Consider the following 19263-nt stretch of genomic DNA (forward strand, 5'->3'; position numbering starts at 1 on the left):
CCCATCAGACTAGGTACTAGACCCATCAGACTAGACCCATCAGACTAGATACTAGACTCATCACACTAGATACTAGACCCATCAGACTAGACCCATCAGACTAGATACTAGACCCATCAGACTAGACCCATCAGACTACATACTAGACCCATCAGACTAGACCCAGGCATTGTTATTGTGTAGTGTGGGTTCCTCCTCTTTTGTTGACACCTGAGTAATGAATCATGACAGAGCACTGTGTGGTAGCAGTTCTGCCATGTGTCTGCCTCGTTACACTCTCAATGTACTGTAGTAGTGTGTGTGTGTGTGTGTGTGTGTGTGTGTGTGTGTGTGTGTGTGTGTGTGTGTGTGTTCGTTAGTATGTTTGTGTGTGTGTTTATGTGTTTGTGTGTGGGAACCAGCTACACAAACATCACTAGCGATTCACTTAACAACGTCCTCACACACACACACACACACACACACACACACACACACACACACACACACACACACACACACACACACACACACACACACACACACACACACGCACACAAGCACACAAGCACACAATCACATGCAGACTGTCAGTCACTAACCCCTCCCCTCTCAAAAACAACACTCTCTGTCAGTCACTAACCCCTCCCCTCTCAAAAACAACACTCTCTGTCAGTCACTAACCTCTCCCCTCTCAAAAACAACACTAAATGCAGATGAACTTGTCTTCATATCCTGCATTTCATGGTTGGCTCCTTACCGCCTTCCTGTTTGGTGTAGGGTGTGTGTGTGTGTGTATGTGTACACGTGTGTATTTGTGTGTGTGTACGTGTGCAGTTTGCACCTGTGTTTATGAATGTGTGTATGTGTGTGTACCGCAGAGTAAGAAGGCCCTTCTCCAACCCAAGCCCCTGGTGGAAACAATCTGTACTGCATAGCTAGTTCATACTGCAGGGAGTCCCTGGGGAGGTCTGATAGCTTGCATTGCCTGTCAGGCTCCTGTTTACTCTTTAACTGCCCAGTGTATTGACCTGTTCTATGGCCACTATGACCTGTCCTACTGGACACTATGACCTGTCCTATAGGACACTATGACCTGTCCTACTGGCCACTATGACCTGTTCCACTGGCCACTATGACCTGTTTCACTGGCCACTATGACCTGTCCTACTGGCCACTAAGACCTGTTCCACTGGCCACTTTGACCTGTTCCACTGGCCACTATGACCTGTCCTACTGGCCACTATGACCTGTGCTACTGGCCACTATGACCTGTTCTACTGGTCGCTATAGATAAGAGTTTCTGCTAAATGACTCAAATGTAAGTTTAATGGCATATTGATTGGAGACCGGGGCAAAACTGGCAGACGCTGAATCCTTCCGATCCCAATTAGTCACCATGCAGGGCCAGGCAAGCATGTCACGGACACCCCGGGCTAATAGCTAGCTAGCCAACACACTGGCTGTCCTCCCTGACTGATTGCATAACAATGAGGGGATATGAAGGTCTTATTCTGAGATTTGCAGTGTAGTTGCTTGTGCTTGTTTGCCATTCCTGGGTAAATAGCCTGTATTTTTAGACTGTGTGTACAGACAGGCAGCTCCAGGTCAGCTGGCAAGCCCACTGAAGCGTCCCGGTAAGCAAAGAGCAAACCCCCATCCCCCTCCGCTTCTCCTCCCCACTGATCCCCTGCCAACTCCCAGACTGGGATAGAGGTGGGCACCACTACTGAATACCAACAACCTGCTAATCCCTGTCTAAATGGTACTCTGAAAGACTACAGATCATGCCGCTTTCCAATAGGTGTTTCTTGTGGTCTTAAGAGTTGTGGTCTTATCTCGCTTTTAGAGTTGTATTGTAATGTAACATAGAATGATTAGAGTTGTATTGTAATGTAACATAGAATGATTAGAGTTGTATTGTGATGTAACATATTAGAATGATTAGAGTTGTATTGTGATGTAACATATTAGAATGATTAGAGTTGTATTGTGATGTAACATATTAGAATGATTAGAGTTGTATTGTGATGTAACATTAGAATGATTAGAGTTGTATTGTGATGTAACATTAGAATGATTAGAGTTGTATTGTGATGTAACATTAGAATGATTAGAGTTGTATTGTGATGTAACATATTAGAATGATTAGAGTTGTATTGTGATGTAACATATTAGAATGATTAGAGTTGTATTGTAATGTAACATAGAATGATTAGAGTTGTATTGTGATGTAACATTAGAATGATTAGAGTTGTATTGTAATGTAACATTAGAATGATTAGAGTTGTATTGTGATGTAACATATTAGAATGATTAGAGTTGTATTGTGATGTAACATATTAGAATGATTAGAGTTGTATTGTGATGTAACATATTAGAATGATTAGAGTTGTATTGTGATGTAACATTAGAATGATTAGAGTTGTATTGTGATGTAACATTAGAATGATTAGAGTTGTATTGTGATGTAACATATTAGAATGATTAGAGTTGTATTGTGATGTAACATATTAGAATGATTAGAGTTGTATTGTGATGTAACATATTAGAATGATTAAATATGATGATGCTGCTGCTGCTAACGATGATGATGCTGATGATGATGACCAACTGGGTATCCTAGAGAGGTCACACAAGTCTTTGCCGAACCACCTATGTTACATGTGCAATAAAACGTTTTATTTTAGACGTTGGCTTGGCTAGACATTACTAGCAGTGTGTTGATTGCTCTGATGCAATGATCTCAGGTTCCCTGGCCAGAGTCATTAATGGGATAGTTCCACAACAAAGCCCTTGGAGAGGATTCACATGTTCAGGTTACAAAGGAGGTTTCCACAGAGGTGTTTCCACCAAGAGAGAGATGGAGACGGCGACCGCGTGCACACACACACACGCGCACACACACGCACACACACACACACACACACACACACACACACACACACACACTCACACACACACACACACACACACACACACACACACACACACACACACGCACACACGCACACTAACGGAACCCTTAAATTGTGCACAATAGAGAGAAATTAGTGTGAAAGAGGAAAGAAAGAGATATAAATAGATGTAATTGAGAGAGATGACAGGTGGGAGAGTGGGAGAGAGGGAGAGATGGAGAGAGAGAAAGAGAGGAAGAGGGAGAGAGAGCGGGAAAGAGAGAGAGAGGGAGAGAGAAAGAGAGGAAGGGAGAGAGATCGGGAAAGAGGGAGAGAGAGAGAAGGGGAGAGAGAGAGAGGAAGTGGGAGAGAGAGAGGGAGAGAGAGAAATGGAGAGAGGGAGAGAGAACAGAGTGCAGTATGGGTGGACTGCAAACCCTTATTGTCTCATTACCTTTCTCATCAGTCCATCATCCCCTGTCAATCACAAGTTGGGATGTCTTTCACAAATAAAAGTTCTCAAATAAAGGATTCCATCTTCAAGTCAGCTTATTCTGTCCTTTGTCAGTATTGAAACATGAAGCACAATGCTATGAAGGAAATGGCTTTGGAAGAGAATGAGTCTATAAAAAGCCAGAAGTATAGAATAGATAAATAGTCAATTTGTAGGATATTATGAGATCAGCTTTTTCCTATATAGATATTATGTGATGCAAAATAGGCTACCTCTTATGTGCAGATAGTGCTTCTATAGAAGTCCTTACTGTACAGTAAGGCCATTATATTCGATTGTATTTTTCAGATGACATTGCTGGATTCTCCACTGCTCTGGTCAGACCCTGCCTGCCTGCCTGCCTGGTAGCAGTGGGAATTGCTTCTCTCTGCAGTTTCTCTCCACTGGGGCAGAGAATGCCTCCCACACATACTGTACATGTGCACACACACACACACACAACAGGAAGTTTGAGCCTCCAAAAAAATCCCCTGTGGAAATGAGTTACGAGAGGTAGGAAATAAGTTACGAGAAAGAGGAAATTAGTTACGATACATAGGAAACGAGTTACGAGAGATAGGAAACGAGTTACGAGAGATATGAAATGAGTTACGATACATAGGAAACGAGTTACGAGAGATAGGAAACGAGTTACGAGAGATAGGAAATGAGTTACGATACATAGGAAACGAGTTACGAGAGATAGGAAACGAGTTACGAGAGATAGGAAACAAGTTACGAGAGATATGAAATGAGTTACGATACATAGGAAACGAGTTACGAGAGATAGGAAACGAGTTACGAGAGATAGGAAACGAGTTACGAGAGATATGAAACAAGTTACGAGAGATAGGAAACGAGTTACGAGAGATATGAAACAAGTTATGAAAGATAAGAAACAAGTTACAAGCATGTGTGTCTTAGCATCTGTGTCTCTTTTGATATGTGTGTGTGCATATTTGTGTATCTATTCAAATGTCTGTGGTGTCTGAAGTAGCAATGTCACTGGACAAGCTCAGGCTGACACTGTGCAGAGAGAGGTCAGTCTGGGTCTGTACAGAGCTCAGGCTGACACTGTGCAGAGAGAGGTCAGTCTGGGTCTGTACAGAGCTCAGGCTGACACTGTGCAGAGAGAGGTCAGTCTGGGTCTGTACAGAGCTCAGGCTGACACTGTGCAGAGAGAGGTCAGTCTGGGTCTGTACAGAGCTCAGGCTGACACTGTGCAGAGAGAGGTCAGTCTGGGTCTGTACAGAGCTCAGGCTGACACTGTGCAGAGAGAGGTCAGTCTGGGTCTGTACAGAGCTCAGGCTGACACTGTGCAGAGGTCAGTCTGGCTCAGTGTTAACTGTAGGGTAGGAACGGTATGTGGGACTCCCTCTGTCCCCCCTACATCTTCACACACAAATATGCATGCATACACACACACAAACACACACACAGATGATGCGTTAGGCATAGATAAAGAGAATGAGGGAGAGAAAGATGGAGTGATGGAGACAGAAATGAGGAAAGAGTAAGATAAATAGGGAGAGGGAGATGGTGAGGGAGGGAAAGGGAGAGATAAGATAAGTGGAGGTGGACATGGAGAGATAAGGGAGGTGGAGGTGGACATGGAGAGATAAGGGAGGTGGAGGTGGACATGGAGAGATAAGAGAAGTGGAGGTGGACATGGAGAGATAAGAGAAGTGGAGGTGGACATGGAGAGATAAGGGAGGTGGAGGTGGACATGGAGAGATAAGGGAGGTGGAGGTGGACATGGAGAGATAAGGGAGGTGGAGGTGGACATGGAGAGATAAGAGAAGTGGAGGTGGACATGGAGAGATAGAGAAGTGGAGGTGGACATGGAGAGATAAGGGAGGTGGAGGTGGACATGGAGAGATAAGGGAGGTGGAGGTGGACATGGAGAGATAAGGGAGGTGGAGGTGGACATGGAGAGATAAGGGAGGTGGAGGTGGACATGGAGAGATAAGGGAGGTGGAGGTGGACATGGAGAGATAAGAGAAGTGGAGGTGGACATGGAGAGATAAGGGAGGTGGAGGTGGACATGGAGAGATAAGGGAGGTGGAGGTGGACATGGAGAGATAAGGGAGGTGGAGGTGGACATGGAGAGATAAGGGAGGTGGAGGTTGACATGGAGAAATAAGGGAGGTGGAGGTGGACATGGAGAAATAAAGGAGGTGGAGGTGGACATGGAGAGATAAGGGAGATGGAGGTGGACATGGAGAGATAAGGGAGGTGGAGGTGGACATGGAGAGATAAGGGAGGTGGAGGTGGACATGGAGAGATAAGGGAGGTGGAGGTGGACATGGAGAGATAAGGGAGGTGGAGGTGGACATGGAGAGATAAGGGAGGTGGAGGTGGACATGGAGAGATAAGGGAGGTGGAGGTGGACATGGAGAGATAAGGGAGGTGGAGGTGGACATGGAGAGATAAGGGAGGTGGAGGTGGACATGGAGAGATAAGGGAGGTGGAGGTGGACATGGAGAGATAAGGGAGGTGGAGGTGGACATGGAGAGATAAGGGAGGTGGAGGTGGACATGGAGAGATAAGGGAGGTGGAGGTGGACATGGAGAGATAAGGGAGGTGGAGGTGGACATGGAGAGATAAGGGAGGTGGAGGTGGACATGGAGAGATAAGGGAGGTGGAGGTGGACATGGAGAGATAAGGGAGGTGGAGGTGGACATGGAGAGATAAGGGAGGTGGAGGTGGACATGGAGAGGTGGACATGGAGAGATAAGGAGGTGGAGGTGGACATGGAGAGATAAGGGAGGTGGAGGTGGACATGGAGGAGATAAGGGAGGTGGAGGTGGACATGGAGAGATGAAAGGGAGGTGGAGGGTGGACATGGAGAGATAAGGGAGGTGGAGGTGGGCATGGAGAGATAAGGGAGGTGTGGAGGTGGACATGGAGAGATAAGGGAGGTGGAGGTGTGGACATGCGAGAGATAAGGGAGGTGAGGGGACCATGGAGAGATAAGGGAGGTGGAGGTGGACATGGAGAGATAAGGGAGGTGGAGGTGGACATGGAGAGATAAGGGAGGTGGAGGGGACATGGAGAGATAATGGGAGTGGAGTGTGGACATGGAGAGATAAGGAGAGGTGGGTAGGTGGACATGGAGAGAATAAGGGAGGTGGAGGTGGACATGGAGAGATAAGGGAGGTGGAGGTGGACATGGAGAGAGATAAGGGAGGTGGAGGTGGACATGGAGAGATAAGGGGAGGTGGAGGTGGACATGGAGAGATAAGGAGGTGGAGGTGGACATGGAGAGATAAGGGAGGTGGAGGTGGACATGGAGAGATAGGGAGGTGGAGGTGGACATGGTAGAGATAAGGGAGGTGGAGGTGGACATGGAGAGATAAGGGAGGTGGAGGTGGACATGGAGAGATAAGGGAGGTGGAGGTGGACATGGAGAGATAAGGGAGGTGGAGGTGGACATGGAGAGATAAGGGAGGTGGAGGTGGACATGGAGAGATAAGGGAGGTGGAGGTGGACATGGAGAGATAAGGGAGGTGGAGGTGGACATGGAGAGATAAGGGAGGTGGAGGTGGACATGGAGAGATAAGGGAGGTGGAGGTGGACATGGAGAGATAAGGAGGTGGAGGTGGACATGGAGAGATAAGGGAGGTGGAGGTGGACATGGAGAGATAAGGGAGGTGGAGGTGGACATGGAGAGATAAGGGAGGTGGAGGTGGACATGGAGAGATAAGGGAGGTGGAGGTGGACATGGAGAGATAAGGGAGGTGGAGGTGGACATGGAGAGATAAGGGAGGTGGAGGTGGACATGGAGAGATAAGGGAGGTGGAGGTGGACATGGAGAGATAAGGGAGGTGGAGGTGGACATGGAGAGATAAGGGAGGTGGAGGTGGACATGGAGAGATAAGGGAGGTGGAGGAGAGGTGGACATGGAGAGAGATAGGAGGGAGGTGGACATGGAGAGATAAGGGAGGTGGAGGTGGACATGGAGAGATAAGGAGGTGGAGGTGGACATGGAGAGATAAGGGAGGTGGAGGTGGACATGGAGAGATAAGGGAGGTGGAGGTGGACATGGAGAGATAAGGGAGGTGGAGGTGGACATGGAGAGATAAGGGAGGTGGAGGTGGACATGGAGAGATAAGGGAGGAAATTAGAGGGAAGTGCAAGAGAGAAAGCAGACAGAATGTCAGAGGGAGGAGAAAAGGACCTTTGGTACTTTAGAGAACATTTGGTGCATTTGTGTGTGTGTGTGTGTTTGTGTCTGTACATTAATGCATACATTTATATGTGTGTGTTTATGCGTGCTGTCGTGTCTTTGGCTATGCCGGATTAAGTGATATGACATGCTATTCTATAAAATCCTTTCTCTGTAATTAATATTACCTGATTAAGCTAATCATGTAAATGTAATTAACTAGAAAGTCGGGGCACAACGAAAGAGTGTTTATAGAGCAGTTATCTTCCGAATAAATTCTTAAAGACCTGGTAATCTTTTACCTCAATAGCAGTCAATATTAATCATCACCTTGTTTCAGTCTCATCTGAAAGTTGTAAATTCTTGGTTATCTTCACGAACTCTGTCTAACAAGTTGAATCAGCAATACAAACTTTGGTTTAATTACTTATTTACTAAATACCTAAATAATCACACAGAATTATACACAGAATGCAAATGATGTCATACAGAAAACGTCCCTGGTGGACGGAGCCGACATGATGGCTGGTTACACAAAGAAAAGGGGGTAGGTTTTCAGTGAAAAAGCGGGAAGACTGAGGAACAAAGGGAGAAGCTATGCTATTGTAAATACAGTATCTTATGCATTCTAAATTACCGCCCATTTGGAAAAGGAAAATGCAATAAATATTTACTCTGAGCTGCGCTTCGGTAGGTTGGTCGTAGATGCTGGCCGTGTTGGCCAACAGAGATCTTCCTGTCCTTGGAAGAATGTCTCTGGTGGTAAATTGGTTACGTTGTAGTATCGTCGTTGTGTGTTAGACTGGATCCGTCATCCGTCCTTTCCTAGCCCACATTTACAGCGGCCACTGCTAACTCAACGGCTAGGAGGTATCACTTCTGTAGTGAATAAGAGTTCAAAGTTCATACCATTCGCAACCAAAGCTCACGCTGAGGTTGGCTTAGTTCTGTAGTTGACATGTGAGTCCTTTTGACGTGGGACCGTCGTCCTCACGTCCTCGGAACAGCTTATTATCTGAATCCTTCTGACATCGGACTATTGCCCTAATGTACCCAGAACAGCTTATTATCTGAATCCTTCTGACATCGGACCGTCGCCCTAATGTACCCAGAACAGCTTATTATCTGAATCCTTCTGACATCGGACCGTCGCCCTAATGTACCCGGAACAGCTTATTATCTGAATCCTTCTGACATCGGACCGTCGCCCTAATGTACCCGGAACAGCTTATTATCTGAATCCTTCTGACATCGGACCGTCGCCCTAATGTACCCGGAACAGCTTATTATCTGAATCCTTCTGACATCAGACCGTCGCCCTAATGTACCTGGAACAGCTTATTATCTGAATCCTTCTGACATCGGACCGTCGCCCTAATGTACCCAGAACAGCTTATTATCTGAATCCTTCTGACATCAGACCGTTGCCCTAATGTACCTGGAACAGCTTATTATCTGAATCCTTCTGACATCAGACCGTCGCCCTAATGTACCTGGAACAGCTTATTATCTGAATCCTTCTGACATCGGACCATCGCCCTAATGTACCCGGAACAGCTTATTATCTGAATCCTTCTGACATCAGACCGTCGCCCTAATGTACCCGGAACAGCTTATTATCCGAATCCTTCTGACATCGGACCGTCGCCCTAATGTACCCGGAACAGCTTATTACCTGAATCCTTCTGACATCGGACCATCGCCCTAATGTACCCGGAACAGCTTATTATCTGAATCCTTCTGACATCAGACCGTCGCCCTAATGTACCCGGAACAGCTTATTATCTGAGTCCTTTTAATGTGAGGCTGCAGGCCTCGCGTACTCAGAACAGGAGGCTACATTTTCGTCAAGGGCTTATATAGTAGAGGGAGAGAAGGGTGTGTTTCATAGTTTATAACCAATGTCTCTTCACAGGGGCGGGTCACTGAAGCAGCAGAGCTCTAACCTTATGAAAACCCAATTCTCTCATTTGGAAGTTAAAATTCAATTTCATCTTTTCACAAATAGTTTCATATTTAAACATTTAAATTGCACAACAATTCCATGTGAATCTGATAACTAGAATGTGTAGACTTTCCAGGATACAGTTTGTCATCCTATCATTAATAAGAATGTCTCAGATGACAACTGAACTGACATCATATTCATTAAGTACCAACGCATATTCTCCACTGGTTGGATTACCGAAATATGGTTCCTTTCCCCCCACCTTTTGATGTTCCCCGACTCTCTATGTTTAACAATGGCTTTTCAAGAGTCCTTCAGTAGAGTCAAGAGAGGAAAGGGAGAAAGGTATTTATGGGGGGTCATAAACCTTACCCACAGGCCAACGTCATGACAGTGCTAATGTGTGTCCAGTATGCTGCCCCGAGGAGTCTTCTGCTTGGCAACAAGAAGTTGTCCACTCTTTTGCTTAATGTTTTCCTCTGCGATTCATTCTGTCCAGCATCGTGCTTCGGTGTCTCTATTAATACAGATGGAGCCCCGGGCCAGGCGGCCATATTAGTTTCATCCTCATAATTACCAGGGGCATTATCCCCCAGCGGCCCAGCCCAAGGAAATTATGTATTAGCTTAAGGGTGTGCTTTGGGGTGTGGGGGGTGTGGGTGTGGGGGGGATGGGGGGTGTTAGTTGGACATGCTTTATTTGAGCTGGTTTGATGAGAGTCGCGCTTTTTTTAGCCTGACTTCTTCCCTCACCTCCATCACTCTCTCCCTCCCTCCATGTGGCATGTTACGATTATCTGGAGATCAGTGAAATGGAGGCTTTGGCTTCCTTTATCGATCCAGCCTCCCTGTTATCCGCCTCTGGAGTACAGGCCTGAGTCTCTCTCTCTCTCTCTCTCTCTCTCTCTCTCTCTCCCTGACTGAGACACAGTAGTGACATTCACAAAGCCCTTAGAAGTCAGTGCCGATGGAGTGTGGAACCCTGAAATGTGACACATAAGGAGAGTGTCCTTAGACTGATGTTACAGTAATAGCTGCACTGCCAAGTGCCTAAGGGATACTTCTAGGCCCTGGTTGAGTACCTTTGAAATGCATCCCTTCCTTGAGGAATCCAATTCATCCCTTTCCTGGGCATCCCAACCTCAGTGATGATTTCAAGGAAGGAAGGAAAGAAGGACGGAAGGAAAGGAAAGGAAAAAAGGAGGGAATTAAATTCAAGTATCGGAACAGGGCTCCTGTATCCATAGCAGTGGTCACCAAACTTTTCTGAGTCAAGATCACTTTCAGAGTCAAAATGCAAGCCGAGATCTCTTGCTCAGACTTTTGTATTTATTACATGACTTAATTAACAAATGTAACATTAACCTAATAAAACAGTTGTGTAGGATTTAGGTTTGTGCAGTAGGCCTAGTACCTTATCACAGCATATTGGCTTTGCTTGGCCTGCCGATATTGTTCTTCTCAGACCATATGTTTATATATATTTTTTCTCACCTTTATTTAACTAGGCAAGGCAGTTAAGAACAAATTCTTATTTACAATGACGGCCTAGGAACAGTGGGTTAACTGCCTTGTTCAGGGACAGAACGACAGATCTTTACCTTGTCGTCTTGTGCTTGTGCTGTAGGAGTCCACTATATTAAGTCTCAACAGTGGCCCCCTCTTCTTCTTCTTCTCCACTATATTATATTATATATAATATATCAACACCCTCTTCTTCTTCTCCTCTATATTATATTATATATTATATATCAACACCCTCTTCTTCTTCTCCTCTATATTATATTATATATTATATTATATATTGCTATATCTTGGCCAGGTCGCAGTTGTAAATGAGAACTTGTTTTCAACTAGCCTACCTGGTTAAATAAAGGTTAAATGAATAATTACAAAGTTTTGCTGGTGTACAGCAATTTTTAAGTCATACCACAGATGCTCAATTGGATTGAGGTCTGGGCTTTGACTGGGCCATTCAAAGACATTTAAATGTTTCCCCTTAAAACACTTCAGTTTTGCTTTAGCAGTATGCTTAGGGTCATTGTCCTGCTGGAAGGTGAACCTCCGTCCCAGTCTCAAATCTCTGGAAGACTGAAACAGGTTTCCCTCAAGAATGTCCCTGTATTTAGCACCATCATTCCTTCAATTCTGACCAGTTTCCCAGTCCCTGCCGATGAAAAACATCCCAACAGCATGATGCTGCCACCACCATGCTTCACTGTGGGGATGGTGTTCTCAGGGTGATGAGAGGTGTTGGGTTTGCGCCAGACATTACATTTTCCTTGATGGCTAAAAAGCTCAACTTTAGTCTCATCTGACCAGAGTACTTTCTTCCATATGTTTGGGTAGACTCCCACATGCCTTTTGGCGAACACCAAATCTGTTTGCTTATTTTTTTCTTTAAGCAATGGCTTTTTTTCTGGCCACACTTCTGTAAAGCCCAGGTCTGTGGAGTGTATGGCTTAAAGTGGTCCTATGGACAGATACTCCAATCTCCGTTGTGGAGCTTTGCAGCTCCTTCAGGGTTATCTTTGGTTTCTTTGTTGCCTCTGATTAATTCCCTCTCTTGACAGGTTTGTTGTGGTGCCATATTCTTTCCATTTTTTAATAATGGATTTAATGGTGCTCCGTGAGATGTTCAAAGTTTCTGATATTTTTTTAGAACCCAAATCCCTGATCTTTACTTCTCCACATCTTTGTCCCTGACCTGTTTGGAGAGCTCCTTGGTCTTTATGGTGCCGCTTGCTTGGTGGTGCTCCTTGCTTTGTGGTGTTGCAGACTCTGGGGCCTTTCAGAACAGGTGTATATATATACTGAGATCATGTGACAGATCATGTGACACTTAGATTGCACACAGGTGGACTTTATTTAAATAATTATGTGACTTCTGAAGGTAATTGGTTGCACCATATCTTATTTAGGGGCTTCATAGCAAAGGAGGTGAATACATATGCATGCACCACTTTTCTGTTTTTTTTTGTTTTTTTTTAAACAAGTAATTTTTTTCACTTCACTTATTTTGACTATTTTGTGTATGTGCATTACATGACATCCACATAAAAATCAATTTAAATTACAGGTTGTAATGCAACAAAATAGGGGTGTTACAGCCGTCAAAAGGAGGGGACCAAAGCGCAGCATGGTAAGTGTTCATTACTTTATTATAGATAAACAAATGAAACACTAGAACAAAGAAAACAAACCGAAAAGCCAAACAGTTCCGTCAGGTAACGAAATACAAAACAGAAAATAACTACCCACAAAAACCAGGTGGGAAAAGGCTGCCTAAGTATGGCTCCCAATCAGAGACAACAATAGACAGCTGCCTCTGATTGGAAACCATACCCGGCCAAAACGTAGAAATAAAATACATAGAATGCTCACCCCATATCACACCCTGACCTAACTAAACAGAGAAAAACGGCTCTCTCAGGTCAGGGTGTGACAGTACCCCCCCCCCCCAAAGGTGCGGACTCCTGGCCGCAAACCTGAACCTATAGGGGAGGGTCCGGGTGGGCATCTATACATCTATACTTGGCGGCGGCTCTGGTTCGAGGCATAGCCCCCACACCACACGCTGATCCCCCCGCTTCTGTGTCGCCAGAGGAACTAGACCGTGGATCATCGGCGGAGGCTCTGAAACGCCGACCGCCGCTGAAGACTCCGGGCTGCGGACCGTCGCTGAAGACTCCGGACTGGGGAGCGTCGCTGGAGGCTCTGGACTGGGGAGCGTCGCTGGAGGCTCTGGACTGGGGAGCGTCGCTGGAGGCTCCGGACTGGGGAGCGTCGCTGAAGACTCCAGACTGGGGAGCGTCGCTGGAGGCTCTGGACTGGGGAGCGTCGCTGGAGGCTCCGGACTGGGGAGCGTCGCTGTAGGTTCCGGACAGGGGACCGTCGCTGCAGGCTCCGTGCCATGGATCGTCACTACAGGTTCCGCGCCATGGATCATCACTGGAGGCTTTGTGCCATGGATCATCACTGGAGGCTCCGGGCCATGGATCATCACTGGAGGCTTCGTGCCATGGATCATCTCTACAGGCTCCGGGCCATGGATCATCCCTACAGGCTTCTTGCCATGGATTATCCCTACCGGCTCCAGGCCATGGATTATCACTGGAGACTTCGTGCCATGGATCATCCCTACAGGCTCCGGGCCATGGATCATCACTGGAGGCTTCATGCCATGGATCATCCCTACAGGCTCCGGGCCATGGATCATCACTGGAGGCTTCGTGCCATTGATTATCACTACATGTTCCGGGCCATGGATCATCACTGGAGGCTTCGTGCCATGGATTATCACTACAGGCTCCAGGCCATGGATCATCACTGGAGGCTTCGTGCCATTGATCATCACTGGAGGCTTCGGACCACAGATCATCACTGGAGGCTTCCTACGTGGAGCTGGAACCGGTCTCACCGGAATGGGGAGACGCACAGGAGACTGGGTGCGCAGAGCAGGCACAGGGTATACTGGGCCATGGAGGCGCACTGGAGGTCTGGATCTTAGGGCTGGCACACCCCGTCCTGGCTGGATGGTTATTTTAGCCCAGCAAGGGCGGAGCGCTGGCACAGGATGAACTGGGCTATGCTGGTGAACGGGGGGTACCGTGCGTAGAGCTGGCGCAGGATAACCTGGGCCGAAGAGACGCACTGGAGACCAGGAACGCTGAGCAGGCACACTCCTTCCTGGCTGAGTGCCAACTCTAGCACGGCAACGGTGAGGAGCTTGCACCGAGCGCACCGGGCTGTGAGTGCGCACTGGCGACACAGTGCGCATCACCGCATAACACGGTGCTTGCTCGGTCACTCGCTCCCCACGGTAAGCACGGGGAGTTGGCTCAGGTCTCAACCCCGACTTTGCCAATCTCCCGGTGTGCCCCCCCCCCCCCCCCAATTTTTTGGGGGCGCTGCCTCTCGGGCTTCCGTTGTTTCCTTGCCTGTTCCTCCCAGTATCGTCGTTCCGCTTTCGCTGCCTCTATCTCTTCTTGCGGACGGCGATACTCCCCAGGCCTTGTCCAAGGTCCTGCCCCATCCAGGATTTCCTCCCAGGTCCAGTCAATCGGCCCACGCTGCTTGGTCCTTTGGTGATGAGTAGTTCTGTTATGGCCGTCGAAAGGAGGGGACCAAAGCGCAGCATGGTAAGTGTTCATTACTTTATTATAGATAAACAAATGAAACACTAGAACAAAGAAAACAAACCGAAAAGCCAAACAGTTCCGTCAGGTAACGAAATACAAAACAGAAAATAACTACCCACAAAAACTAGGTGGGAAAAGGCTGCCTAAGTATGGCTCCCAATCAGAGACAACAATAGACAGCTGCCTCTGATTAGAAACCATACCCGGCCAAAACGTAGAAATAAAATACATAGAATGCCCACCCCATATCACACCCTGACCGAACTAAACAGAGAAAAATGGCTCTCTCAGGTCAGGGCGTGACAAGGGGGATGAATACTTTTGCAAGGCACTGTACTAACTGTATACACACGCACACCCACTCACATACAAGCTGCTGATACTCTGTTTATCTTATATCCTGTTGCCTAGTCACCTTACCCCTATACGTATCTACCTCCATCACTCCAGTATCCCTGCACATTGTAAATATGGTACTGTAACTGAACCTGTATATAGTATTCGTACTTACTTACTTATTGTGTTCTTCATATTTCTTCTTATTTCTTGTGTGTATTTTTTCTAGTATTACGTTGTTATTGATCATTACATTGTTTTGGTTTTGAGTTTACAAGAAAGGCATTTCACTGTACTTGTGGATGTGACATTGAAACTTGAAACTCAATATACACCAGTGGAGGCTGGTGGGAGGAACTATAGGAGGACGGGCTCATTGTAATGGCTGGAATGGAATAATTAGAACTGAGTTAAACGTGGTTTTCCACCAGCCTCCACTGATATACACCTATCATCGGGCTAATGCCTGTCTCTTTAAGAATACTAGTTCTCTGTTGACTCAATACTATAGGTTGCCACCTTTCCGTCTTCTTCTTGTTTGACATCAGTATTATATCCCCAAGCTAACACTGGGGATAGAAATGGAAAGCCTTTCCCTTTTTCTCTGAGTAAAACAAACACTGGCGTCGATCTCTTATGTCTTGTGGCTAGGTGACTGATGGGGTTGACATATTGTTTTGAGAGTCGTGCCAGCGGGATGTTTAATAGCCCTGCACATTTAATGATGCCGTATTACGTGTGCCATTGGATCCTCCGCCACCGCATCTAGCAGCCCTGTTCCATTCCTCTCTGCTTAATAGCTCCATTTGTATCAGGAGCTCTGCCGGCGAGAGACGGCGATGGCTGTTATTACTTGCTCCATGACAATGTCTAATATTAGATAGCTGACGCGAATACTTCAAACGCGCAGAGCCGTGAAAAAAACAACTGGTGTTAATGATGAACCTTCCTTGTTCACATGATAATCCCTGTGTTGTCATGCCTTATTGCTAAATCAACCCCAGTATTTAATGTTCACAGTGTTTATTTATGTGGACACTTCAGGAAATTCTGTTATTGGGCTTTACTACATGACCAAAAGTATGTGGTCACCTGCTAGTCAAACATCTCATTCCAAAATCATGGGCATTAATATGGAGTTGTTCCTTCCCTTTGCTGCTATAACAGCCTCCACTCTTCTGGGAAGGCTTTCCACAAGATGTTGGAACATTGCTGCGGGGACTTGCTTCCATTCAGCCACAAGAGCATTAGAGAGGTCGAGCACTGATGTTGGGCGATTAGGGCTGGCTTGCAGTCGGCGTTCCAATTAATCCAAAAGGTGTTCGACGGGGCCAGTCAAGTTCTTCCACACCGATCTCAACAAACCATTTCTGTATGGATCTCGCTTTGTGCACGGGGGTATTGTCATGCTGAAACAGAAAAGGGCCTTCCCCAAACTGTTGCCACAAAGTTGGAAGCACAGAATCATCTAGAATGTCATTGTATGCTGTAGCGTTAAGATTTCCCTTAACTGGAACTAAGGGGCCTAGCCCGAACCATTAAAAACAGCCACAGACCATTATTCCTCCTCCACCAAACTTTACAGTTGACACTATGCATTGGGGCAGGTAGCGTTCTCCTGGTATCCGATAAACCCAGATTCGCCCGTCGGACTGCCAGATGGTGAAGCGTGATTCATCCCTCCAGAAAATGCATTTCCACTGCTCCAGTGTCCAATTGCGGTGAACTTTACACCACTCCAGCCAACGCTTGGCATTGCGCATGGTGATCCTAGGCTTGTGTGCGGCTGCTCAGCCATGGAAACCCACTTCATGAAGCTCCCGACGAACAATTATTGTGCTGACTTTGCTTCCAGAGGCAGTTTGGAACTTGGCAACAGTTGCTCCTAGATGTTTCCACTTCACAAAAACAGCCCTTACAGCTCTAGCAGGGTAGAAATTTGACAAACTGATTGTTGGAAAGGTGGCATCCTATGACGGTGCAACGTTGAAAGCCATTGAGCTATTCAGTAAGGCTGTTCTACTGCCAAATGTTTGTCTATGGAGATTGTATGGCTGTGTGCTCGATTTTATATACCTATCAACAGCGGGTGTGACTGAAATAGCTGAATCCACTCATTTGAAGACGTGTCGACATACTTGTGTATATACTGTACAGTATAGTATATTTCCCAGGCTATTTAGACTTGTAGTGCTATTCAGAGAGAAGGGGGGGAGTGGGTGATGGACTATAGGAAAGAGAGGGAGGAGAAGAGAGATGTTAAGTACAGAGCAGCGGAATAAAAGGAAGCAGTATTCTGTTTACTGCTTACTTGGAGCTTGCATGTCAAAAGCGTTGGCGATATTTACCAAATAGCCTGATGTATGAATACAAACATCCTACCTGTCGCATGGTGTTAGAAATGTTACATGTTTATCCTTCTACAGTACCTGAGTGAAGTCAATTGTAGTGACATTTTGTTATGTTATGAAAACGTTATATATCAACGTTTTAACCCCTGTTCAGGCATCATCCCCTTAGCACTGTTGGTCCCCACCTCGTTCCTCACCATGCCCCCCTATTGGCTCCTCACCATGCTTCCTTATTGGCTCCTCACCATGCTCCCCTATTGGCTCCTCACCATGCTCCTCTATTGGCTGCTCAACATACTCCCCAATTGTCCCCCTCTCTCTGAAGGGGGACTCCCTTTGCCCTATAGAACCAGCAGGCCAGGCTGATAACTCTGGAGGCTGGCGGGTGAAACAGGATCTGTGTTCACAGACCCACTGATCACACAAGTGCCAATAAGCCATCCATAGCTAAGAGCCATGAATTATGCAAAAGGCCTTATGGCCCCAGTGCCAAGTTATGTTTCTCATTACCAGCGTCCTGTGTGTGCTCTCTCAGCGTGCTCTCTCAGCCCTGTCCTAATCCCCTCAGGTCTCTCCATGCTGCCCATCAATCAGGCTAGCTAGGTGGCTGGGGTTTGTAACAATGTGTCCAGGTAAGATGGAGTACCCAGTCCAATACCATTGACCTGAACAACACTCTGGATTTAAATGCACTCATTGTTAACGTGTGGAGTGTGCGATGGTTTAGTGAGGAAAATGAACACAGCAGAGTTGTAGCTTGTAATATTACGCAGTGTCTGTCGATTATTGGTCTTGTGTGAATACTGGGTGTCACACAATGTATAGTATTTACTAGTTATGTAACTAATCTATTTCATTTCATTAGCACCCTACTGCTTTCGCTATGTTTTATGGGCCTGTTGTGGCTGGGTGCACAGCATGTCTAATACACATACACCTAGTATAGTCTATGTTTCTGGGTACACAGCGAGGCAGTATCTTAAACGCATCAGCGTGCTGGTGCTGTGTAGGTAATTGGTCGGAGAAGCTCTCTGGCTATATGGGGTTCATGACCAGACCGCATACCGTATGTTGCATCATCGTCATGTCTGGAATGATCTGGCCCTGTGGCAACCTCTCTCTCTGTGTGTGTGTGTGTGTGTGTGTGTGTGTGTGTGTATTTGGACAGAGGGGGAGAGTGAATCTGCTCTAATCGTGTGTGAAACGAGATCTGGTCTGTCTAGGGCTATTCTGACTCTATACGAATAGGCTAACATGGTCCGTCTAGGGCTGGCAATGCCATTAGTGTTTCAACACCCTTCTCTCTTATACAGTATTATATTCAGCGCTGCACTAGCTTTACGGTTCACCTCGGTAACACTAGTTTTACGGTTCACCTCGGTAACGCTAGTTTTACGGTTCACCTCGGTAACGCTAGTTTTATGGTTCACCTCGGTAACGCTAGTTTTACGGTTCACCTCGGTAACGCTAGTTTTACGGTTCATCTCGGGACAGCTATCTTTATGGTTCACCTCGGTACAGCTATCTTTACGGTTCACCTCGGGACAGCTAGTTTTACGGTTCACCTCGGTAACGCTAGCTTTACGGTTCACCTCGGGACAGCTATCTTTATGGTTCACCTCGGGACAGCTAGTTTTACGGTTCACCTCGGTAACGCTAGCTTTACTGTTCACCTCGGGACAGCTATCTTTACAGTTCACCTCGGGACAGCTATCTTTACGGTTCACCTTGGTAACGCTACTTTTACGGTTCACCTCGGGACAGCTATCTTTACGGTTCATCTCGGGACAGCTATCTTTACGGTTCACCTCGGGACCGCTATCTTTACGGTTCACCTCGGGACAGCTATCTTTAAGATTCACCTCGGTAACGCTCGTTTTACGGTTCACCTCAGGACAGCTATCTTTACGGTTCACCTCGGTAACGCTAGTTTTACGGTTCATCTCGGGAC

At 46.6% G+C, this 19263-nt stretch overlaps 1 protein-coding gene across 1 annotated transcript in view; it reads left to right on the forward strand.

Annotated features, from left to right (window-relative positions):
- The window catches only part of LOC115148677 (potassium voltage-gated channel subfamily H member 2-like), a 259906-nt gene that overhangs the window by 35827 nt on the left and 204816 nt on the right, over positions 1–19263 (forward strand). The gene's annotated exons all lie outside the window — the stretch shown is intronic.

Source organism: Salmo trutta, chromosome 2 (assembly GCF_901001165.1).
Source record: "Salmo trutta chromosome 2, fSalTru1.1, whole genome shotgun sequence".
Classification (NCBI taxonomy): Eukaryota; Metazoa; Chordata; class Actinopteri; order Salmoniformes; family Salmonidae; genus Salmo; species Salmo trutta.